This window comes from Pelecanus crispus, chromosome 3 (assembly GCF_030463565.1).
Source record: "Pelecanus crispus isolate bPelCri1 chromosome 3, bPelCri1.pri, whole genome shotgun sequence".
NCBI classification, from domain to species: Eukaryota; Metazoa; Chordata; class Aves; order Pelecaniformes; family Pelecanidae; genus Pelecanus; species Pelecanus crispus.
The window spans coordinates 54,393,832-54,419,025 of NC_134645.1; the positions used below are offsets into that span (position 1 = coordinate 54,393,832).

General features: G+C 35.5%; 1 protein-coding gene across 10 annotated transcripts in view; it reads right to left on the reverse strand.

Annotated features, from left to right (window-relative positions):
• Positions 1-25,194, reverse strand: part of QKI (QKI, KH domain containing RNA binding) — a 164,270-nt gene that overhangs the window by 131,589 nt on the left and 7,487 nt on the right. The gene's annotated exons all lie outside the window — the stretch shown is intronic.

The window sequence follows — 25,194 nt, forward strand, 5'->3', positions numbered from 1 at the left end:
TATCCAGACAGACAATCCATTCCATGTTCCAGTAAAGCATTACTTGTCAATTAGACAACTGCAACTAGATACCAGTTAGTTTTATATAACACACAGTGTTTTCTTCAAACAGCATCCAATAATATTGTAAACAAAGCACTTGAAAAATGTAACTAAGGATGGCGAGAAAAAGGCAGAAAAAGTATATAGCTATTATATTCTGCTCTTATTGAAAAAAATCTCTAAAGATGTGTGGATTATAATCTCCCCTGAAAGCGTTCTGAAAACTAATACAGACCATACGCTCAAAGTACAAGATGAGTGGTGTGCTGATGTGCACCCCCTGCCCAAAAAGAACCTTGCTGACACAGCATGTATCAAATTTAAATACAACCTTTATTAAAAAAGAATTAAAACCAGAACCAAAACAATGTGACATTCCCTGTTTATGCACTAAATTGATCAGTATTTTCTCTCAGAAGAAATGAAAAAGAATCTGTAAGTTCTGGACACCACCACTGAGAATACGGCGTACAAGTCATGCAGCAGTGTCACACTTCCCGCCCCCCCCCCCCCCCCCCCCAAAAAGTGTTTGTATTTCAAATTTCAATTCATCTTTTAATGCCTTGAAAAAACTCTAGTTTCTTCTCCTTTGTTCTTCTGAGCCCAATCTAGCAGTACACTTTCAATGATTAAACTGTCAGTCCAATGATAAGTGGGCAGCACTTTCAGCAATTTGTTAGCACTCTCGGCATCAAAATTCAGTCATTTCTTTTTGCAAGAAGAGTCTGCAAAACTCCTTCTGTTGTGGGCAGTTTGCATCAAACTGACTTCAAAACCAAATAGAGCACACTCATCTGTTCTCTTTGTATAAATGTCAACAGAGAGCTTTTAAGTGCTTTATTATTGGTGGAACATTGCAACTCATGTGTTTTCTAATCTAGCAGCTTTAGTATGCTTACTTGGCAAAGAAATAGTTGTTTTTATTCATCACAATTTTAACAGTCTTCACTGTTAACACCAGTGCTGTTTGCTACTATTGCTGATGCAGCAGAAATAGCAATGCTAGCAAAAAAACAAGTCATTTTTAATACTGTGCCACATGGACCCGTACCCCGCATGCATCATCAGTGCACAGACTAAAATGTTAGCAAGCACTCTACCCACCCCCTGCTATTAATCAGTGAAATGCCTGAGCATCAGGCAAACGAGACTATCATCTTCCCTTCAGAAACCAATACAGAGTAAGAAAATAAAAATTTACACAAACATGATCAAGCATCAAAGCTGATAGATAGTACACTTCTGACAAACTTTCATAGATCAGCAGTTTTGGTTTAGAGCATGACATTGAACTCTGACATAATCAACTGTCAAATTTAAAACAGTCATGCATTTGTTTCCACTTACTAAAACTTGCATTTATGTTATTTAATACGATGGTACGTCAGAATGGCCAGAACAGGTCTGATCAAAAGTCCATCAACCCTGTATTACATCTGACAGCGTCAATCTGCATTCACTTAAGAAAATAATATAAAGAAGATTAAATACAGTCTCCTCATTCTCTTGGTAAACTCAAAAAGCTGTATATTTGAGATTAAGTCCTGTGTCTCCCCATATCCCAGTACTATACTCCAAAAAGCCTAAAAATCTTTAACATAAAAATCAGTTTAGAAGTTCCTGAGAGGATAGCTGAATGACCTTTTCAGCATTCTGCTTCGTATCTTCAACTACCATCGTCTAGCAACTGACATACACTACCCATCCACATCCAAATAAGTATCTTTGTAAAACTGAAAGCTCCTTGAGGTGAGTACTTAACCGATACAGAAAACAGTACAACTAAAACTAAACTTTTAAGAGTCAAGGAAAATTAAGTGTTTTAAAAGTCAACATCAAAAAAAAAAAAAAAAATCAGGAAAACGAATCCAGAATATTCATCTCTCTCAAGTCTCAGCATTAGATCAAGCTTACACAGTAACTCAGGTAAAGTAAATGAACATATACTGTTCCGCTTGTTACAAAATTTCCTTACAACACAGGTTAGATTAACAGATTAACAGTGTCAAACTCTCCAAAACATTTTCCACTAGTAAACCCCACCAGCACAGCATGACTGCTGAAGCAGATTTGGTGGCTCACATTCACATCAGGCTTAATTATTACACTTTCAAAAATCTTCTACTCTGGCTCCTTTTAGCAGCAAGTTGCCCCCAAATACTTAGTTGCAAGTAGCACAGTTACACTTACATCAAGCTGCTAAATCTATTCCAAGTTTTTGTTTGTTTGTTTTTTTCCATACCCAATAGTGTGAATCAAATGTTTGGCAAATAATATTACAAATTATTATTTGTAATAATAAATTACTTGGATATCTTTGATGCGGGAGAATCAGCAGTAATACAGGTCTGTACGAACTACTAATCATGATCAGAAAGATGAAAGAAAGGAGCCACCCATTCTATGAGATTTAAACAACAACGTGACTTGTTGCTGCTTAAAAATGTCAGTTTAACAGTATCAGTTCAAACAGACAGAACTTCCATGGTTTTAGTTCCTCAGATGTGTGTTTTTTAAACAAAAATCTTTTATGTCAGTTTACTGTCTGGTTTTGAAATTGCTCTTTGTGAACAATGCAGATTGACTGGTGTGCAATGGACCTTCTCTACCCAGACACTATTCCATGCTCCATATGTTTAAGTCCATCCATTCACAACAAGAGTCAATTGCTGTCCAATTTCTACAGGTATCTTCAGCATACAAAAATTGTATTTATGTTGAACAACTATGAAGTCATGTAAAGGGAAGGTCTCCAGTTAAAGACAGAAGGACATTCTCTCAAAAAGTATACTGAGCTCTTCAGAAAACAATAGCCTAATTCACATCAGAATCCCCTCAGTTATCAGCAAAGAAATCCCACACCCTATGCTATCCTGCCAGTATGTGCAAGGAGTGCCTAAAAGTAAAAGGCAAGATCCTATTTTACAACCTTTAAAACAAAACAAACAAATGTAAACAAATTCCTGGTTGAGACCCTCCAAAATAATCCACTTTGAAGTTTACTGGAGAATTGAAATTCTGATGGAGTTATCTAAATTTCAGTTTTGTTTATTCTTGGAACTAAGAGGAAATCAAATAGTGAAAACTACTAAAAAACCGTACTTGGAAGAACTAAATAGCAGCACCACTAGATTGTTTCCCGCTTTCCAAGGGCGCATATTAACACTCACCATTTACAAAGAATAACGTAAAGCACATGCAGGTTATTTTCTCAATATTTTGGAAACCATCCACAACCATCCTCCACAGAGTTAGCAATTACAAAAAGACATTCCATTGGTTAATGCACTCTTTGTCTTTTGCATGAAAGGAGTGAGGGCATTTTTTTTTTTTATTTCCATGATCAGCCAAAATTAATTAACTATTCACTAACACAGTAATGTCACAGGAGTCTTCTCCCTATTTTACTAATTGTTTTAAGGCCAAAGTAAATTTCCCACACCTTCCACATACAAAGGCAATCTGAGGGAACACAAAACTCTGTAGCTAATATAAAGTATTTCAGGAACTGTTGGAAAGTGAAGATGCATACCCTACGTCCTCTGTCAATTTTTCACATAGCTTTGTATCAGTCTTTTTCTTGTCATAACGCTGAATCTCCTACGGTATATGCACACAGTGATCACCTGATACATTAAAAAAAGCCAGCTATCTGGACCATATGTACGTACTTAGTCAGTCAAAGGAAAAAAAAAATTAGTCAGCATTAGCTGATTAGTCATTTAGAATTAACATTATGCATTCTTTATATAAAAAAATACTATACTGTTATTGAGATGCTGATGAAGACACTTTATAATCATAAAACCTGCATTTTGGCACTAAGTTTTTGTACATGTGACATCTAAAAAAAACCTGTGATCATTGGTCATCAACCAAGGAATTTACCTAATACTGCAACATATGTAAAACCAAAAACTGAGAAAGCAAACGTATCTAAACAAAAGCAAATTACTTAGTTATAAAGTGAACATCTCTAATTCTAACCTGCTAGCATATCAAAACAAAGGTATTCCAGTATTTGTAAAAGCAATGTCTCTACATATATGAAGTACTATTTCATAAGAGGCTGACCTGACAGCTTCCATCACTTCAAGTGGAAACTAATCCTTTTGAATAGGACTACTTCCTCTCATTCCCAATTTACTTTTTTTTTTTAAACTGACCATGCACAACAGTAATCCAAACCCACTTTTAAACACACTGCTCCTTATCACACAGTATTGTTTTACACACTGCCTCACCCTAGCTCTGTCAGCATTTTATTCACAAGACTGTAAGAAAGTAACAATTTTTGGTTCACAAGTACCAACACTGACATTGACAAGTTAGTCACCTACCACATTAAATATATTAACTATTGTACTGCTCCAACATTAAATACATTATCAAGATGCACTATGCAACTTCAAACTAACTTTTAAGTATTGGAAGACTTCCCAGAGTTAGGCAGTACATAAACAAAATCTCTACTTAATCAAATACATAAGGAACACCGTAGCTTAAGAAAATTGATAACACAGCTGACCAAACTACAGCCCTAAATTAAGTATTTCCCATCTGTGTTAAAAGATTATACATGTCCAACCTATCTTTTTGTTTATATTTATTAAGTTACAAAGCTTAATTAGCACAGACATCAATTCTTAATACAGCAGCAGTCAAATATTCCCGCATGTGATAAACCGATAGATTTATCCATTACGTTGTCAATGAACCAACATACAAAGTTGTTTTAGATTTGGCTTTAGTAAGCAGAAGACTTCAAAGGAGATGGCCATCAAATCAAGTTATAAACCTTGAACAAACGAAACAACAAATTTTATTTAAGCTTAGATTTCAAAACAGGTGACTTTGATGAAGTAGTGGAACTTGTTAGCAAAATCATCTGAACAGAAGAGGTCAAAAATGGATGTTGGAAAGAGAAAAACTGGAAACTCTGAGCTGGAAGTACAACAACCAAACACGTACTCATGCAGGAAAAAGCTCCAAAATTTAGTTCAAGAATAAATATTCCAGCCAGAGACATTAGTGCATTTGTATAATATGCCAAATTTCAGAAACGTTGAAGAACTTAAAATACTCGTGTGAAAGTCTGTAAAGCATACTACAAGCTTACTGAACTTAGACTGTGCTAGGCTAACATAATCACTGTAAGAGTGCTTAAGAAAACAGAGCAGCGCTAAGTTGAATTTCCCATGCAACACTCTGCGTGGAATTTAACTAAAGAAACAGTGATTCCTAGAAAAGCTTTTCAAGGTATTAGCTAAAACAAAGTGACAATAGCTGTGCTAAAAGTAGAACTAATTAAAAGGAGGTTGACCAAAGGTGATGGAAAACCTCATAAAGGGTGAACTGAATAATCTCTAAAAATGAATTAGTGAAAGTGGAATCTCACTCTGAATTGTTAATGCTGCAAAACTAGGAGGCCCCCACCTTGCAATGAAGAATGTTCTGTTTGACGCTGACAAGATGCAAAACCCGTTATCAATCACACACTGACTAGGAGGGACCAAGCAGTGACAGCAGTGGAAGAGCAAATATCTTAACTGATGTAGCTCTGTATGGTATTTTCAATAAAGAATGAAAGAATTGCATTAAGAGCTCCGTTAAAATGCTGTATACTGTTTTTGTCATCGTCATTCAGAAAAAATACTGAAGATATGAAAGGATATTTGGATCATGTGAGAACAGACAGCCACTCACAGGAAAAAATAAAGAGGTTGGCTTGGGGGGCAGGGGGGGCGGACACGACACAGGACCCCCCCAAAAAAAGCACAAGAGAGGTTTGCTCCTTATCAATACACTGACAACTGCCACCAGAGTAAGAGTTAATAGGGCAGCATGTGCTGTAAAATTAAACAGATTTTAACTGGCCACAAGTACATGTAACTAAAAAAAAAATTCTGAATTTGAGATACATAATTTTGAAAGAACCCACAAAAATGAATTATGATTTTGTTGGGAAAAAAATTGTTAAATCAAAACATGATCTGTTTTCAGATAACATATATGATACATAGCTTGGAATACGAATTCCTTACTGAGACAGTCTTCAAATTACAACAAATTAGACAGGTCACACACCAAGAAAATAATTCTGTATGCAGATGGCTTATCAAACTGCTGTATGACCCACGCTTATCATACCTACAGTAAGATTAAGTTTTTTATTTCAAGCACCAGTCTTAAAAAGAATCCATTAAGAACACTACCTATGCTAACAAGTACAGTCTTACCTTACTGCAAATTGTAACTTATTATACAAGCACAATCAGTGACAGAAATTTATATATAAGAAATACAACAAGTAAGATATTTTAGAAACATCATTAAATACTTTAATCAAGGTGTTGAAAGGATAAAAAAAACGCTTGTATTTATGCTAGGTAGTATGTACAGAAAGTAGCACTACTTAAAAGCTGTCACTGAGTTCTTCTATTACAACTGTTAAACAACTTCAATTTCACATTGAAGTGATTAAGATAACCAGTCAGCTTTGAAAAGCTGCTCATTTTTCATCAACCTAGAGGAAAAAAGTACACTGTGCTTGAATTCACTGCAAATACATACACCTGAATAATCTTCTAAAAGATAAATATACCTATGTAAACATGGTTCTCCAGGGAACTGAAACCTGGCAACAATCAAACTAAATCTTACACGACTTGAGGCCTAAACTCAAGGTTCAAAAAACAGGCTGTTTGTAATTGTCATTTTTACTAAAGCTGAGTGTTTTTCCAGACTTGAACATAAGTTAAACTGAAGAGACATATTAGTATACTAATCTTACTGTTATCCATCCTTTTGTACGGCGCATTAGTTCAGCCATCTGACTCGACACATTACCAGCAGGCAGGAAATCACAGCAAGGCAACTAACTTTTTCTAAACATGCACAGCCAGCAAAACTTTAATGAAGGGAGTCAACTACCACTAACCTCTGATAAAGTGAGAAACAAGAATATTGCTACTTAGGTTTCTTTTACTGCAATGAAAGGTACTAGCTGTTATTAGGCCTATTTTGTTTGTTGTTATTCCACATAGTGAATGGAATCCTCAATCTAATTTGCATTTGGGTATATTAAAACATACTTAGCCTGTCTTTCAAAGTTTCATTTCCTTCAAGAAAAAGTAAAGCTCTTCAACTACAAAGAACTTCATGAAAAGTACTTTCATACTATGACAAAATCCCATTGACTATCAGAGGTATAGGCAGATTCACAATCCTTTTGCTCCTTTACAGGATAAACAGATACTCACTTTCCAAAAACTACAGTGTTATCTGCTCTATTAGGTGGATTCTTATTTCAATAAACACAGAACCATGCTCATTCCCTTCAACCATAACGGAGCTTTCACTAAGAATAATTAGACTGTAGATGGCCTGCCTACTCTGTAAACAGTAGTAAATATTTGGTTAGTGATACTACTCTTACTTCTATAAGTAATCAGAATAAAACAGACTAGGTTGGGCCTTCTGATACCCTTCTTTTCCATTTTACACACAATATGGATTTGCATGTAACATATCAGGTCCCCATTAGGCTCATCTGCCTTGACAGGTGATATAGCCATAATCAAAACTGCCCTCACAGTATTTTGGTCAGTACAAGTCAAAACTACCTTGAAGATACCTTTGTAAAGATACAACACTTTACAGGTACATCAAAGGTAACTTAGGCATTTTGCCACAAGATTCCAAGTGGCATGGTTATGCATGCTGTCACAACAGCAATCAACTAAAACCTAATAAACCAAAACCACAGCTTTTCCTCAAAAGACATGAATTGCACTGTCTTCAGGAATGTGAAGAGGTTAGTAATTCTTGATAAATTACTACTAAGATACTAGAGACAATTGATTCTAGAATCCATATGCCAAGCTTGAGTATTTGTTAAAACACTCAATGCATATGTTTAACTTCTAAGTTGAAAATTGAATATACTCATCACATGCTTTGGTGTACTTTAAGATGCACTTGAGGGCAGAAGAGTCTGTTTAATAAGCATTCAGACCCTTTCTGAAATAAATCTTCTCTACACAGATGATTTTTTGTTTCATGGATTTTTCTTTGTTTTTACAAGGAGTTTACTTTGAGACAGCGAAATCCAGCACAATATGCATACACAGCATAACAAAGCCACAGATATGTTAAGCAATGTATTTAAGATAATTGACAAGTTCTCAGGTAATTGTGACTATTATTCATGGAGCAAAAGTATGATCATTTTTTCTTCTTCCTTACTTATCCCTTGTTTCCTTAATAAGTTCATCATTATTCTACAAGTCACCTGTGATAGTCACTCATATCCAGTAGGAAGATGGTAGGATGCTGCACCTTTCACAGAGACAAGTCTAGTCCTTACTCCTTTGCCAACAAAAAACCAAACGAACAAACAAACCAAAAAAAAACAGTTCAGAGAACTGCTGCCTAAGATCCCCCAGTATCAGAAACATCACTCTTCCCTCTTCCTTCGAGGAAAAGAAAAGCATGCCTGAAAGTCTTCATCTGTGTGCATCTTATGGATTGGCTTTACCACCACAGAACAATCATACTCATACCTGGCAACCTGCTAAATTCAACCAGTCAGCTAATGTGGCATTTTTACATTCAAAGGCCTCTGCCACATGAAATAAGGTGTTAACTGACAGCAGAAGAAGACACTGTCCAGCAGCAGAGAAGGAATGAGACAATTTACCTCTGGGCTTCACAGATATTTCCTGACAGCAAAGACATGGCAAGACTCCAAAACTTTGGGTTTACTCCAGGCTGTGGAAAGCAGTTTCCTCTAGTAGACATATGCTTTTACCTGTTTTCCTCATCCCAAACCGTCTCCTCCCAAACTGTCTTTTCTCCATACTCAAGTCCCATTTTTTACCTATGGAAGATATGATACTTCATTCCTTCAGTTCTTCAGTCACTTTTAATTCCCATCCAACATTCCCTTATACCACCAAACAGCCCACAAACCATGAAGGATGGCTGCATCACCAGACTTTTCTGTCCAAACACAGCATTTTCCTGACTGTTTTAAAAATCAAAAAAATTTCCCTCTTAAAAGCTGAAATTTCAGAAGAAAGCAAAGCAACTGCTTAGAACACAGGAAAGTGAGTCTGTTCTCTCAAGTCCATTCCCCACACCCACAGAAACCGAGAGCTGCAACTACATGGCCTTGGCAGGTTGGAGTAAAGCATGCCCATCCACACTAAGATAGCCCAGTAAGAGAAATTGGATGGAGGTGCAGCACATACTCGGCACAACAGTCTTTTTGAACATTTAAGTGCTCAAATGCAAACATGCAATTTGTCTCATTTGAATCTAGGCAGACTGCTAAACAAAATGATAAAAACCTCTCAGAGCAAATTTTTTAACAAGTGTATCTTTTGGTTTTAAAATACTAAGACGTTTTCCCCTATATTCATTCTTGAAAACTTTTTCACTGTTGTAACTGAAGCTTTCAGTATAGTTCAACCTAAACCACACAGCATGAGAAGTTTTAGGTAATTCTGCAAAGTCACATACATGAGGTCATTTAGTGGAATATATAATGCAACCTTAATCATAAGTTGTATCAGAGCTACTTAAAAGATGTATGACAGCACGGCACAATCCAGAGGTTATATCTGCAGCTTTACATTACATAATTCATATACTTCTTCAGAAACACACCCCATTTTCTGGATGACTGAAACAGTATTTCAATTTATGCACTAAAAATACTAGGATTACTGGTATCATATTAACAGTATATTTCTTTTCAGTGTGATACTGTTCAGTACCATATACTACAATGAAGAGTAACATCACATTTGCTAGCCTGCCCATAAAGTCATTATCTGAATTTTGTTTCATGGTTTATCTCATGCATCTTAAGGAGATCCCTGCCCGCCACCCCCTCCCCAAAAAAAACAAACCACAAAACCACACACACACAATCCCCCCCAACCCCTCCACCACTATGCTAAGATGTATTTCAACTTTATTTAAAGGGTATCAAAATGGAACAAAGATGAGGCCTCAACTATGCACCAGCTTACACTACTGCTTCCAACATTAATTGCCTAGAACTACACTCTGCCCAAGGAGATGAACCATTGCTCATTAAATCACAGCCATGCACAACTACTAATGGCATATAGCTAAAGCTACATTACCAGAAGGGAAATAAAATTTTAACACCTACTACGTCGACTGGGAATAGGAAAGTTTCATTTTCTTCCTCCATTTAACATTCAAGACTTGTTTTTATAAGCTTTGTGTACAAAAACATCCAAAACCTGGAATAGCCTTTCAGGCTTATATTTTCTGCTAGTCTCTGTCTCCTTCCCTCTAACTCTTCTCTTTCACCCACCTGTTTCCACATACTGGCTGCAGGGGGAAACAATTCTCTCTTGAAATCATCTTTGAAGGATAAAGAAAAAAGCATAGGTAAATAGTCAATCCCCTCCTGCCACTAGAGCTGCCGAGCATCTGATAAGGGCTTGACTGCTTTCAATTACATTGTGCTGTGGGGGAAAAGGAAAAAAGAAAAAAAGAAAAAAAAAACCCACCAGCCACCAAACAAACGGAAAAACCCCACAGAACAGAAGAGCACAGAAGAGCTTTATTGGGTCCTCTATCCATCACTGACACTTTAAAAACTCATTTCAACATGATTTTGTTATAGGAAATGGAACCAAACAATCACATCATAAAGTGTTCTTGAAAGTACTAACAAGCACTCTAGGTAAATTTCAGAAAGCTCCATACAGTGTAGCAAGCAACTAGAAATACAACCAGTAACACTAGTTATAATTACAATTCAAAACAGCCTAGATGCATGCTGAATACATTTCAGCTTGCCAGGAAAAGCTTATGTGAGTAAATTCTATTAGTTTCCGTCATAAATGTGATAGGTATTGAATGAAAAGATCTTGGTATATTTTTTCAGCTTTGAAAGGCGGCAGCATTATTGGTATCAACTGTCATGCTTCCTCTCAAAATTTAAAAAAAAAAATTAACAGTGAACTGCAAATTGTAGCTGTGCGCTTCACATGGGGACATAAATACTGCGGGCTTTTCACTCCATTTGGGTAAGTGGCTGCCATAATCCCCCAACTCCTCAGGGAGCAAATTAAACAAAAAAAAACCCCAAAAACCACCACCATAATATTTTGGGGAATAATCTCTGTCACCTGCAACACTTCCCCTTTAGGTCAGTAATGAAATTAAAGTGAAGCATGGAGATATCACTGATTGCATGATAGAAAGACAAATTATTTAGATATCTAGACACCTCTTCAGAACTTCCAATACTGGGAGGAGATCCTAAATTACAGGTTTTCAGTTGGTATCAATATAGAAACACATTCTGTAGCGAGATTAAGAGAGACCAGTGTATTTAAAGCAACCTCATATTTACTAACACTTTGCCAAATTATTTCAAGATTGTGAATCACATAGCTTTCATTGAAGAAACATTAAAATTTACCTTGTTTCTGGATTTCAGTAAACTGAGTTTTGCCCACTTAGAGAAGTAGCAGCAATCAGTAAAACTGGGAAGTAAACTCAGTTTCCTATCTCCTTCCCTTCATTTTCCATTCTTGCAAGAAAAGTAACCAAAAGGCAAGTCTAATTTTACAGATTCACACCCCCACCTCAATGTTTTAGTTCTTTCCCTTAAGCAAGCAGTACTGAACGAGCAATCTCCTCTTTCTGAAATAATCTGCTCCTAACACAACTTTCACATCTGGTTAAGAACATGAAAGATAAAAAGTTGGGGGGGGGGGGGGTGTTTTTAAAAACATCTCAATGAAATACTAGGAACAACAACAAAAAATGGACTTCCAAGTTTTTCATAAAAATTTCTCAGAAGACATTAATTCTCAATTTAATGTATTTTGGCCCACAATCAGCTGCACAGATCAGTTCCTAAACTTGGGAATGACTAGATGCCCTATTTAAGTGTCTTCCTTAATGACAATGCAAAGATAGGCATTTACCAGAGACAAACTGAAAATACAGCTTTACAAATTCAGTCAAAGCAGCAAAACAGAAGCTAAACTATGAACGGTGAGGCTGCAGTAAACAATACTTATGAAAGCTATGAAATGTTAGAATAGATTGAGACTCTTTGGGAGGACTGGAATATAAAATGTAGCAGATTAAATCCAATGCTACAAAATAAATTGTATGAAAAAAAATTATGTGCTCTCTTACACATTATATTAAAAGTTCAACAGTAACAATTCCAAAAGAAGTCCACACCATTCTGAGTAGCATAACAAAGACATTTAAAAAATAATGAATTTTAGGACCCCTAAAGAAACATAATGGAAAACAACAAACAGCATGCCAAAAATAAAACAATGGTTACCATTACAGAGTGAGCAGCACAGAACACATATCAAAGTTTAAATAAATAAGAAATTCAAAAGACACAGAGTGTCTTCATTGTAGTTTATATAACAGAATCAAGACCTTTTGTACTGGTCACTGTACAGAGAATCTCTCGCTTTATCTCAAGAAAAAGCTCTTTCTGAAAGCTTATAATGTAGGTATCAGTACAGGGAGGTAGAAAAATGAGGTGAAAGTAGTCAGTGCAATATACCTGGTTACAAGGAGAGACCTAAAAGAAAAAACAGTTCAGACAAAAGATAAAGAAGATGAGATAAGATGAGCATAAAGAAAGTAAACCAAGCCAATTTCCCTTGCTGAAGTGCAAGGTGAAGACCACAGTGGACAAAACAAAGGCAGCAAAAGGAAGCCCATTTTGATATAATACAGACAATAGTGCCATATTGCCAAACTGCAAACACAACTTCATGCAACTACAGGGGATAAACGCCAGTGTAACCACTGCCATTAGAAACAGACCATACAAGCTCGTAAGTGCACCCCACACACACAGAAATAATGGCAAGAAGTTAGAATACCCTCCCCTCTTTACTTGATGGACATATGCAATACAAACAAAAGCCAGTAGGAAAAAATTAACTGGAAAAATCGATCTATACCAGAGTGTTCAAAGAAAACAGAGCATTAATCATACATTGTACTGTGAGTAAAATGTTACTGGCAGTTTTCTTACGTTTTACCACTAGTTGTAACATGAGTTGCAACTCATATTTAAGAGCCTATTACATTCTTTTGCTTTTTAGGTTTTATGTTTGTTTTTAATCTGAAACTTAGGAAAGATGAATGGCAACACAGAAACTTAAGTCTACACAGACATTTAATCAACAGGAAGAAAGAACAGTGAAAATAAGGCTAATCCTAACCAAATGGAAGATCCAAGGAACTATCACAGTGAGCTGTATGAAATTATTCCTGCTCTCCTTTACAGAAGCAAAAAATTGCCTACTTAAAAAGGCAGCATACCACTCATCCCAGAAAAGAATGTCAGATCTTGAGAAAGCTGTAAGAAATAGAAAAAAAAGATTACAACACTACAACTACTCTAAAGGAAGGAGACTGCATATCCCAAACTACACACAAAAGTCCAGAAGAAATCAGAGATCTGGACCACCAGAAGAGCATTACTCCAACATGTCAGGATTGCTATACCACTTCTCCTTTCTTTGAGGGGTAGGAAGAGTTACTAATCTTAACAGCACACTGCTGCTGAAAAATGAAGTCATCACTGTCTTCTCACTCCCAGCTGCATAGTTCCTTAACATCCCTCACAACAGCTCTGCCTTAGTAAGCCAATTCAACTCACTAATGAAGAAAAAGACTATTCATACGTTTTCTCGTTTTTGCTTGATTAACTTTCTTTCAGGTTACTGAGCTGAAACAGACCACTGAAGAATCCACTGAATGCCAGAATTAGCAGAAAGGAAGTAACAGGGACACCTTCCCAAACAAGAATCTCCTTTTTGCATCATCAAGCTACTAAATTTGTTCAAAACCATCTTCCGTAACTTCTCTCCAAGGTTTTCCAGTAATTTAAAAAAACAAAAAAAACCCACACACAAAAAAACCCAGGTCCTACACTTATTTTGCAGTAAACAGGTTGGACATAATCTCTTTTTCTGTTAACTCAGCATACACATTCCAGTTTGAACTCTACCCAAGACCTGTACTCGGTCTTTTCTAATTCAATGGGTGCCCCTGAATGCTTTACAGTCAGAAGGCAATAAAAAGCATAGGTACACAAGTCAAAGTTATACCAGCTAACTCTGGATGTCTGTATAGATTCAAACTTGTCTAGATGCGGTAAAATAAGAATTCTAAGGAAAAGTTGGTCCCTTTTACAACAAAGCGTGGAAGTCCAGTTAATGTGTTCATTTGAATCTACTGCAGTCTCAGAAAATTAACATAACATAAAACAAGATTATAAATGCTACTGCACATTTCTCAACAAGTTAGGCCGTGGTTTTCCTGTGACCAGAAAATAATATAGAAATTTATATAGAAAATACAGTCTATAGAAATTCTATTCTATATTTTCTATGGAAAAATACAAATAATCCAAAATGGTGAAACACATTCAAGAACTTGTCAACCATTTTTATTTTGCTACAAATCTATACTTTAAGCAAAGCAATATGGATGAGCTACTCATTAACTACAGAAATGGTGTGTGGTAGACTTCCAACAACTGCCAGAATGAGGCTCAACTGTTTTCACCACACAACTACTTAATAATCCTTACGTCTTCTTGTAATAAAGGGTACTACACCTCTTAGGAAGCTTTCTTTCACTAAAATAAAAAATAAATAGTTTTTTTTTAAAAATCTAACAGGACTGGTAACAGGTTTGATTTTTCTAAAGGGCAGAACAAAGTTAAATCAAAAGCAAGAAATGAGCAGCTCCTGTTTCATATACTCATTCAAAAGATTCTTCATGTTGACCCAGAAATCAGGCCATATTTTACCTTCGGGATCACATAAACAAGAGAATCTTTCTAGTACAGACCATACTTCTGATTTCATTTAAGAGGAGAAATTGGACCAATGAAACATTTGAAAGAACATCCTTACCAGATTGTTCCAAATGCCACACTTAATGTTTTGCCATTAAGTGTTCCTATTCTCTTCACCTTAAAGACAGTGACAAAATCCAATGCTATTCATTCTTAATTCTGCCTGAATGATGATCACCTCTCAAAGCACCCAAAAGAGCAGTCCAAAAGTGCTGCAGTGAGGACATTCAGTTAAGTGTCCAATAACAGTATATATTTTTAAATTAATTTATTTGCAATTATTTCTATGAACAGATGATAAGCATATCATCTTTTAGTAAGCTCCCTAAAGAATGTTTTGTCTTTTTTTTCATATAGTGCTTACCATATACAGGAATCATATTTGTAAATTCAGATCCTAGTTATCATATAGGAAGAACATCAGCATTTGGCACTGCTAAAAATAAGAGATTAAGAGGATGATTTGCTGAAATCTATCAGTACCAACAATTTTGAAAAGTGCTGTGCCTCTATCAGAAATTATGTTACATACTGTTACAGAAAGTATCCTCCTTCCAGTGGGACTTCAAGACCAGTTAAATCATTTATGGCACTGTTTCTCACATCAGTGTAATGCTGCAAACAGCCTTCAAATACATTTTTTAAATCTCAAATCACATTAGGGCTAAATCTGACATAAGGGGAAATCTGTGAAGCAGTTAGTAAGTTTCAATTAATTATGCATATTAGGTCCTACTTTATAACAGGACCAAGTTTTAAGATAAAGGAACAGATTTTTCCAAAAGTCTTAGCATGTAAAGTTTAAGCAGCAAGGTCAATTTTTTTTTATTTAAAAAAAAAAAAAAACCCAAAACCACCAACACAACACTGTATCTAGTTCTTAAATAAAGGAAGACTGAAGTGCCATCCATCTGAACTAAACAGGCCAAGCAAAATACCCTGCAATTCCTATGTTCTCCTCAATGTCGAAATGGGTGGATAAATTTAAAGCCTGCTCTCTCAGGAGTTGCTTTATAGGCAATTTTCTCCCAGTATCAAGGTCTGCAATTTCCATTTGGCTGCCAGTTTGCGATTAAATTCATCACCTTTATTATAAAAATGTGCTGCACTCCACAGCCTGCTGCACAAGAATCGTAAGGAAGACATTTTTCACTGCTAACAGCAGCATCATTCCGAAGCAGCCATGACATCCATTCAGACATTAGCTTCTCCAATGTAACGCAAGGACCTATCACTCACATGAAAAAGCCCTAACGGCAGGTATACCTCAGAGGAAGCTCTTCACAGGTAGTACCTTTAGTTCAACTTTTTCAGTAAAAGCCACCATTAGCTCCTATATTAAGTGTTTCTAGAAGTCAACCATTTAAAAACAAATATACTGACATTAATTTGTCTACTTGCATTAATCAAAAGATTTCTGAAAATAAAATCAGTCCTCATGTTGACTACACCTTCACATACACCTTGCACTCCTTACTAAAATATACAAAATTGTCTTTAAACATTTCTATTTTTTAGTGAGCACTCTACAGGAATTTTTTTTACACACCTTTTCTCTTCATATTAAGTGCCCTTTTCTTTCCCACAAACTTTGTTTTCAAATTTTCACTGATTTTTCCTACCTCAACGTGACCTACTTTTCCTTAAAAGTTTTGGGGCAAGCCTGAAAAATACTCAGAAAAAAATACCGAATATTCACTATCTGTTGATGTGGAAGTCATAGAAGCAAACACAATTCAAGCAAACTATGCTACATGTTTTAATGTCCTCCTCCGCTAAGAATCAAAAGAAACGCCCTATCTTCATTTTGCTTCTTTATATAAATGCTACCTGAGCTAAGTAGGATGTAATATAAAATTTGTACTTAAAAACAAAAATATACCACTGGAAACACAGAGCAGCAAAGTGATAGCTACCAAGAGGAATAAGAGCTAACTAAAAGCCATATGCCAAATCTTTATGAAGTATGGGAGTTAAATTCATATTGGTTTGTGCTTCACTGAGTAAAAGACTTTAAATTACAGTATAACAGTGAAAGATAATATGCAATCAGCAATTAAAAATATTAAGCCCTTAGTATTCTAGTAAAAAGCGTAAGAATGTCATTTTAGCATGTGAAATAGCTGTATTAGTCACACTGAAAAGTAATCAAATTGTATTAGAGGTAACCAATCTATATGCACAGTTAAGTTAATTTCACATGTTAGCTTATTTAAGTACTACTCAGTTGCATTAACATGTTGCCTTTTCAAAAGGTGCATTTCTCTCGCACTGCTTTCCAAAAATACTTTCTTATCAGATAAGCAAACAGTATCTAATAAAAAGCTAATGTATCTCAACAGTCAAACTATCCTGTGATAACTTCTTAACTCATCTCACTTTATGTGGCCACATAAGTGAAGATAACAACATTGGAAATAGCAGTAATGCTGTTCCAGTCAATTCTTATATGCCTTTTTAAAAACATAAGAAAAACCCGTTAAACCATAAATCTCTGATATTTAACTGGTAGAAGTTAAAAAAATTAAGTAAATCATGGGCACACATCAGAAATTACTAAATCTTGCACAACTGAGATGATACTTTGCACCATGAGATGGGTCACATGAAATAAAATGGAAGTGCCCTCTAGATTTCAACAACTAATAAAAAGGACATATTGCATGGCATTAGGGGCAGTGTAAATCAGAGAAAACATCTGAGAAGCCATTTCATAAATGTGAACTCTAAAAATTGAAGTTAAACAACCAAAGCCTCTTTAGCCTATTTGTCTATAAAGTTAACTTAAATTTCAACCAAAACTGCCAAACATTTGTTCAGATTGCAAAATAATACTAGGAACTTTCTTTTGGCAATTAAAAATGGCATCTTGTCACACTGTAATTAATTGGTTTCCACTGCAATGCAGCACAGAAAGCTGATTTGAACTCAACTTTATTGAAAACAATAGCTTGGTATTTGCAAGCTGAAGTACTGATTATTTCACAGCCCAATGCGTTTAACAATTGGCACATCAAGTTCCGGGACTATGAGATGAAATTATCAACTAGATAAGATAATGCAGCATCAGTGTTTACCTCTCGCCATTACAGCAAAAGCTGAGATCGGAGCTTTTCTAACTGAAATCATGATGAGAGAAGGATTACTGTTTTGTCAAAATCTGTAGGATTAACCAAAATATGGTTTATTATAAAGGAAAGTGCTCTGCATGACACCAATAGATATCAGAAGACAGGCAACAAACAGCATAAAAAAAAATGCCATATATGAGTTTACATGATGATATCCACCATGTTCCATAAGTAAAATTTTAAGAATTTTTTTTAAAACAATGTATGAATTTCATTTTTGCTGTCGAAATTCAAACTATATTTACATTTATTAAAGCCATAAAGTTTTTAATGAAAATACTTAAAAGTAAAAGTTTATAATTCTGGTATTTCTAAGCTACATGAAAATATTCTTCATTCACAAAGAGAACATTTCAGTTAATCAATGTACATTAAAAACTGTCAGATATGTGAAGTCTAAAGTAGACTCTCCCCCCCCTCCCCTTTGGCTTTACAACCATAGCAATCTTATATATAACTTTTAATTATATCAGAAAAAAAAATCATTTCTAATCATATTAAGTCTCATCCATAGAGACAACATTCATAACCGGGTAACCTCTTCCTACTACTGTGAGAGAGGGGTATTAACTAGTACCACTACTACAAGAGAAAGAAGGGGGGGTGGAGAACACAGACAGGGAGAGAGCGCACCCATGTCTATACACACACACGGTAGAAACAGACAAAGACTAGGAACACAAAACTAGTATTTCTTTTACCAGTCTGGTAGCCAAGATCTCTGCTGCCTACAGAACTAAAATGTTGAAGATAATATAAGGTTTTACAAAGTAGCTACAGAATCACCAATTTTCTCTTTAGCTAAATTCCAGTGAGTTTAGCTCTCTGGAAGCTAAACAGCCTCTTTTAGGAACAAACTAACAAGCAGAAAAAGTGCAACCTACCATACAAATTAAACATCCAATATTTAAACTGAATGCTAACTATAAATCACATGTATTTTTTTTAACACAGTTTTATAAGCTTCTAATACAATACAGATTTGAATTACACTAGTTCCATCTATCTGTTAAATCCACCAGAAAGGACCTTATAAATTATGACTTGATATTCAGGATTGATTTAAAGAATGGATTTACTACATAGGCAGTACCTGCACCTGGATTACTATGTATTAAACAATGTTACAAGTTACATTCCTTTTTTTTCCAAGTTTATTTATCACTAACACCAAACAACAGGTCCTATCAACTCACAGAGCTGTTCACTGGGGGCAAAAAGTTTGGAGAAAAAAACCCAAACAAACCACATTTCCTGAAATATTTACAGATAGAGGTACTTGAGCATCTGGAACTTGCTTTAGTCAGTGTGGCTATTTTAATGGAATTAAAATTGAAAGCTACAGATGCCCATAAAGACAATTTACTACTGAAACTTTTCTATAATAATAGCATACAAAACAGAATTTAATAGGTTACATCTCTTATACCTACTCTTGGGAATTAACATCTTAATATTTTGGAGTTCTAGTGCTGCAAAACTGGACTCTATTGATAAATACAATTAGATTCTCTACATCTCCTCCGGGGAAAACATCATCACACTCACTAGTTCAGTAAACATGCAATAGGAGGAAGTCCTAAGAAAAGAATAAATGCAGATAGGTGAAACAAGTTTCAACTTACATAATGGTGAACACAATTTGTTTTCATGATCCCCTCGAAGTTTCTTATTTCAAAATTTTACTTCGCCCATGGACAAGAACAATTGCTAGAATGAAAATGCCTTTAAATCAGTGGTCTTCAACCTTTTCCACTTACAGACTAATAAAAAGTTTCCAAAAGAGGTGAAGGCTCAGTGTAGCCTATTTAAATCTCCCAACAACAGACTTCCTTTTTCTTTGTTATCTTCAGCAACTCTTCATATGCAGTGGGTCTGCAAATCATAGATTGAAAAACGCCGTTCTGGTAACTCATATTGCTTTTCACTTAGCTCCCTTAACTTTTCAAACAAAAAAACATGCTGTCTGCTACAGAGAGAACATGGTCTCAGAGGTCTCATGTCAAACACTGCTTTGTTTTCATGCAATAGCAAAATATAGAACCTTAAGAGTTAGGTTTAGGAAAACAAACTCTTTGATGTTATTTTTTGTGCAAATGACTGCAGCTTCACTGATGGTGCTGCAGTATGAAATATGCCTGCTTTATAATTCTTTGCTATGTCAGAAAAGGTTAGGGCAAGTAGTGGCTAGAGTAGCTCAGTGTGACAAGCACTAGGAAAAATAGTATACTTTAAGTTGGAAAAAGATGGTACATGCAGATGAAATCCTGATTAGATTGTACAAACATTAACTTCAGTATAAAGTATCTCCATCTCTTTTATCCTAAGAAAATGTTCTGCCAAACAGATGATCTGAACCAAATGACAAGTTACTTCAGATCTCACACTACAACAGTTACTGACACCTTTATATCTCAGCATTATTCTCCTTTCCTAAATCAAGTGTAGTGTATAATCTCATAATGTTTGAAGGCTAACTTAAACTCTTATATTATTTTTGTAAATTGGAAACATTTTCTGAGCAGAAAGATATTTCAGTTCAAAATGCAAGTACTTAAAAAAAAAGGTATTCTGATTTTTCTGGTCCTTCCATATAATGATTTGATGAACAGGTTCAAGATCAACATATAATATAATTTCTGTAGTTACTTATACAGTGATACATTTTTAAAACATACTATGTCCTTTGTGTTAATTTTTTCATGATACCAATATTGATAGGTGCATAGTATTTGCATCCATATTTGTGGTATTAAATTTCATTAATTAGCTTAACAGCCTGGAAATTATCCAGGTTTCATTACTAGCAATATTCATTCCTTTGCCTTCCAAGAGGGGAAAAAAAAAAAAATGTTTATAGCAGCATAAGCTGTGTTCAACTATATGTATTACATACTACAAGAAACTACTAATTCATAACCCAACTAGGAAAAAAGCTCCTTAAAGGTTAGCACTTTATTAGTGTCTTGACTTTGTATCTGAAATTTAACACTAAGAGCACACAATAAAAGTTTGAAGAAAGAGAGAACACAATATCCTTCTGATTATTCAGGAACACATTTTAGTTATTAACAATCGCTCAAAACTTTCAGCAGCCAAGTTGATTAATCCAGAAGAAAAACACATACTAAAAATGTAGTTTGATCTGTGTAGCAATTTGTACTACAACATACCATTATGCTGTACTAGTTGTGACTACTATATGACATACTGAAATGCTTGTCTTCAATACCGATTTCAGTATTGAATTCTGCTCAGGGCTGAGAAAGCCTGTATGTATACTCCTTAGCCTGCACATGTAGGTTTAGTTACCTACAGTAACTAAACAGTCAGAAAAAATCCATGCAAACAGCCCTCACAAAGTAAAGAGCTTAAACGTTACTACTTCAAACTGTTCTCCATGTACCAAGTGTTCAACAATTTGATATAACAATGAGAGGTCAAAAACAATTCTAGCACAAGCCATATTAAATGGGATTAGAAAGACCTGTGCACATGACAAAAACAACTTTGTTACGCTATTATGTCGATAGAAGCAAAAAAAACAAAGGCAATTTTATTTCTGGTTTAACCCCCTCAAATTCACAACTATTTTCTTTATCATGAAAAAAAAAAAAGAAAAAAAAGAAATTTAAAACTGAAAGTAACCAGTAGCTGAAGTAACTGGAAGTAACTGAAAGCTGTGACATCTAAGGAAGGTCAGTGCAAAACTTGAAGCAAAATTAAGTTCAGAATAAACTAAACCTTACTCAAAGTTAACTTATCCAAATTTTTATTGCCAAATAAGGTTGCTGAGATTGCAAACATCAAGGGAAGTCTGTCTTCAAAACATAACTCACATCATTCAGACCTAAAAATTGATGCAAATCTTTTTCAATAAAGTACAAACCAGTTGTCCATCTGTCATTTTAAGCTGTTGAATTTAGTAACCTTCTTGAATTGTAGAAGGGACGTGTTTCTCTTCTACTTGGCCAAGCAAAGGAGTGCAGTCCCTCCTCACTTAATTACCCAGCACACACCTAAATACCAAGTGCCATCCCTCAACACTCCAGCATTAGCTGTTAGTGGCTATCTACCACAGCATCCATTTCTCTCCAATTCATCATCGTCAGCTTTCTTGCTGACACTCTTCAGAGCTGCCTAGTTGATGAATTGCTCTGTTATTCATCCTATGTTAATCTGAGGCTGACGCAAGAATACCTTTCTGAAGACACTTAACTGTATTAAAACTCGGCACTACGAAGTGCCCTCCGTGTGCATTAAACCTCCCATTTGGAACCAACAAGATTCCTCATGAATAGTTATGAATAAAACACAGTTACTAAATCAATAGGCACTAGGTTTATGCATCCCATTACCCATAGACAGAGCTTCTACACAATTCCTTGTTTCCCTGGAAGCTACACCCACATTATTAGAAACTGGAAGTACTTTGATCCGTATAGAATTTAACCTCAATTAACCCTATATTAAGTTGATATAGGGAATTTTTTCCCCTCCTGCTCCTCAGAATATCAGTATATTTCTTATATGCCACAGGTCTCTTAAAGTTCTTTAAAGTCTGCAAGCTTAATAAGCTTTTCTCAAGAAAGCCAGCTGTACTTTTTTTTCAGTTTCTTCTGAGGTGAATTTGATCTTTAGATGTTTTCTCCAGATTTTTTCCCAAAGGATTATGTTAGTCTTGTCACAAAAAGAAAATTTATCCACAGAGAATGAACACAAAAACACTGCAAGAAATTTCAAAATATGAGACTCAAATCTCTGTAAACGTTATTACAACAGCTAAATATACTTCCTTTCTAAAAACAATTGCAGCCACTAATTTTATACCTGAGAGAGAGATACTGAAGTTCTTCCTCTCAAGATGTTTTAATACACATATAATCAGTCTTCCTGATGGAATCTTGGTTAGAATTAATTTCTGCTCCCTACCATATCATCTGTGCCCAGATTTTCTTCAAGTCTATTTACTAGTTGAGCACCAAGTTGACAGAACTATGTGAAAAGTGGGAACAAAAGAATCCATATAAGAAGTTTTGCTTCAGGTTGATTCAGAGGCAGTATCAGATTTCCATAAAAGCCTTGAGTGATTTTTTTTAAGTAGCAGCAATTCCGTCATAAACTGACTGCAGTTATGAGCCTCTCTGACTATACTTAACCTTTATAGATGATACAATACTTAAGCAATTAAAGAACTACCAACAACTTGTCTCTACCATCACCTAACACATACCATGTTCTGTCTGCGCAGACAATCTTCGCAGCAAAAACATCACACTTTAAACAAGACAGCTGGGCCTATTACAGCATTCTAACCTTCAACTTTAACACACAAACCACCTGTGTGTGAACACGCCTGTCAGTAGATTATGTATGTAGTATTTAGGCAAAGTTAGTTTGGCAGTTTGGGGGGGAAGGGGAGGGGAAGGGGAGGGGAAGGGGAGATGACGACAGTTTGACAACTTTCTGAAAAAAGTCTGTGTTCATTTCTGATGTGGGGGTGCAGCTCACGCTCCTTAATATGAAACAAACAAACTGAAACTAACTAAAAGCAGTATGCAACAGATGAGCAACACTGCTCAAAAGCAAACAGCATTGAGTCAGAGAATTTTTCCTGTGTTCTCCTCCTCTCCATTCCTGCAAAGAAACTGAAGATATTCCACAGCAAACAGAACTGGATTTGGCTTGCCCTGAATCTCCAAAGTGAAATTATGCATTAACTTTCGATATAATTATTTGCAAGTTATTAGATTAAGGTGCATTAAGAAGAATATTAACCAATTTGCCACAGCTTTGAAGTCTGATAAATAAATGGAAGCATTATGCAACATCAGCTGAATGTTTTAGTTGAGTTGCCATTTAAATATACAAACCAGAACATTCAGTTTTTGTTAATACTTGTGCTAGATGGACTTCTTGCTTACTTTTTAAGATTTCAGGTGTATTCCATCTCCTAGACACTAATGAGGAAAATATATACTGCAGTTAGGATAGGACATTTCGATCAAGTAGTGGTTACAGAGATTTCTAAAACAGGTCTTTAACCTGAATTAGACAAAACAGTAAGGTTCATTATTTCAACAGCTGAAAGATTTAAAGAATTCAGCAAAGTCTGGCTTCCATCTAGTGTCAGCTAGTCTGAAAATAGTCACATCCTTAAAATTTCGAATGGACCAGAGGCACAATCAGTTGACATCAATTAGCAGTTTCAGACTTTAAAGTAAATGCTTAAGTAAATGTAATTCTCTCCCCAAGACTCTGCTCTACATCTTCAGTATCGAGCCAGCTCGGCCATTGTGCCAACACAACTACTCAGATCACATATGGCGAGTTCAATCACAGCTCTAATCTATCTGAAAAGAAAGCCAGCACCACATAAAAACAAATTCAAAAACCCCTGACCAGTCCGGAGTATCAGCTGACCTTTTAAGCCAGAAACTGATCTACCGGATAAGGGTATAAAATACTGTATTATCTTCCCTGCCTCTGCCCTGACATCAGCAGCTGTTCTGATGCATTACCCCTCAGAGCTACGTTGACATAACTTCCCAGAGAAGTAACAAGATTTTAATTGTTTGTCATGCTGGTTTTTTTTAACTTTTCAAACCAAGTCTTAAAGAAGCATAAACATTCATAAGGTTATATACCACTAAAAGTGTTAACTGCCCCACTATTAATATGCTCAGATATCAGTCAGTTAACACACAAATTGCGTCATGGTTTATCCCCTTTAAAAATGGGTATCCTGAGGACCTTCCCACCCACGCACTTCCTGGAGCATCAAAATGAAGTTTCAAAGTACTGAAACGTTGCTCTGCTACACCCTGTGCTGGAAACACTGAAAATCTTCTCTAACTCACTACAGTATAAAGTACAAGTACCTAGGTGCAGCTGCAAAACAGTCAAAAATATTTTAAAAACACATTCATAAAATCGACTTCCAGTGTGCTATTCAATCAACTATACACCACCAAAAATGCTAAAAGAAAATCCATTAATAGCTACCTATTGCCACTTCCCTTCAAGAGAATGATTTTTTGCAATGAACTGGGAAGCAAAATTTACCATTTTGACACCAAGTATAAAAACCAATTCTCAAAAAGTAATTGAAAA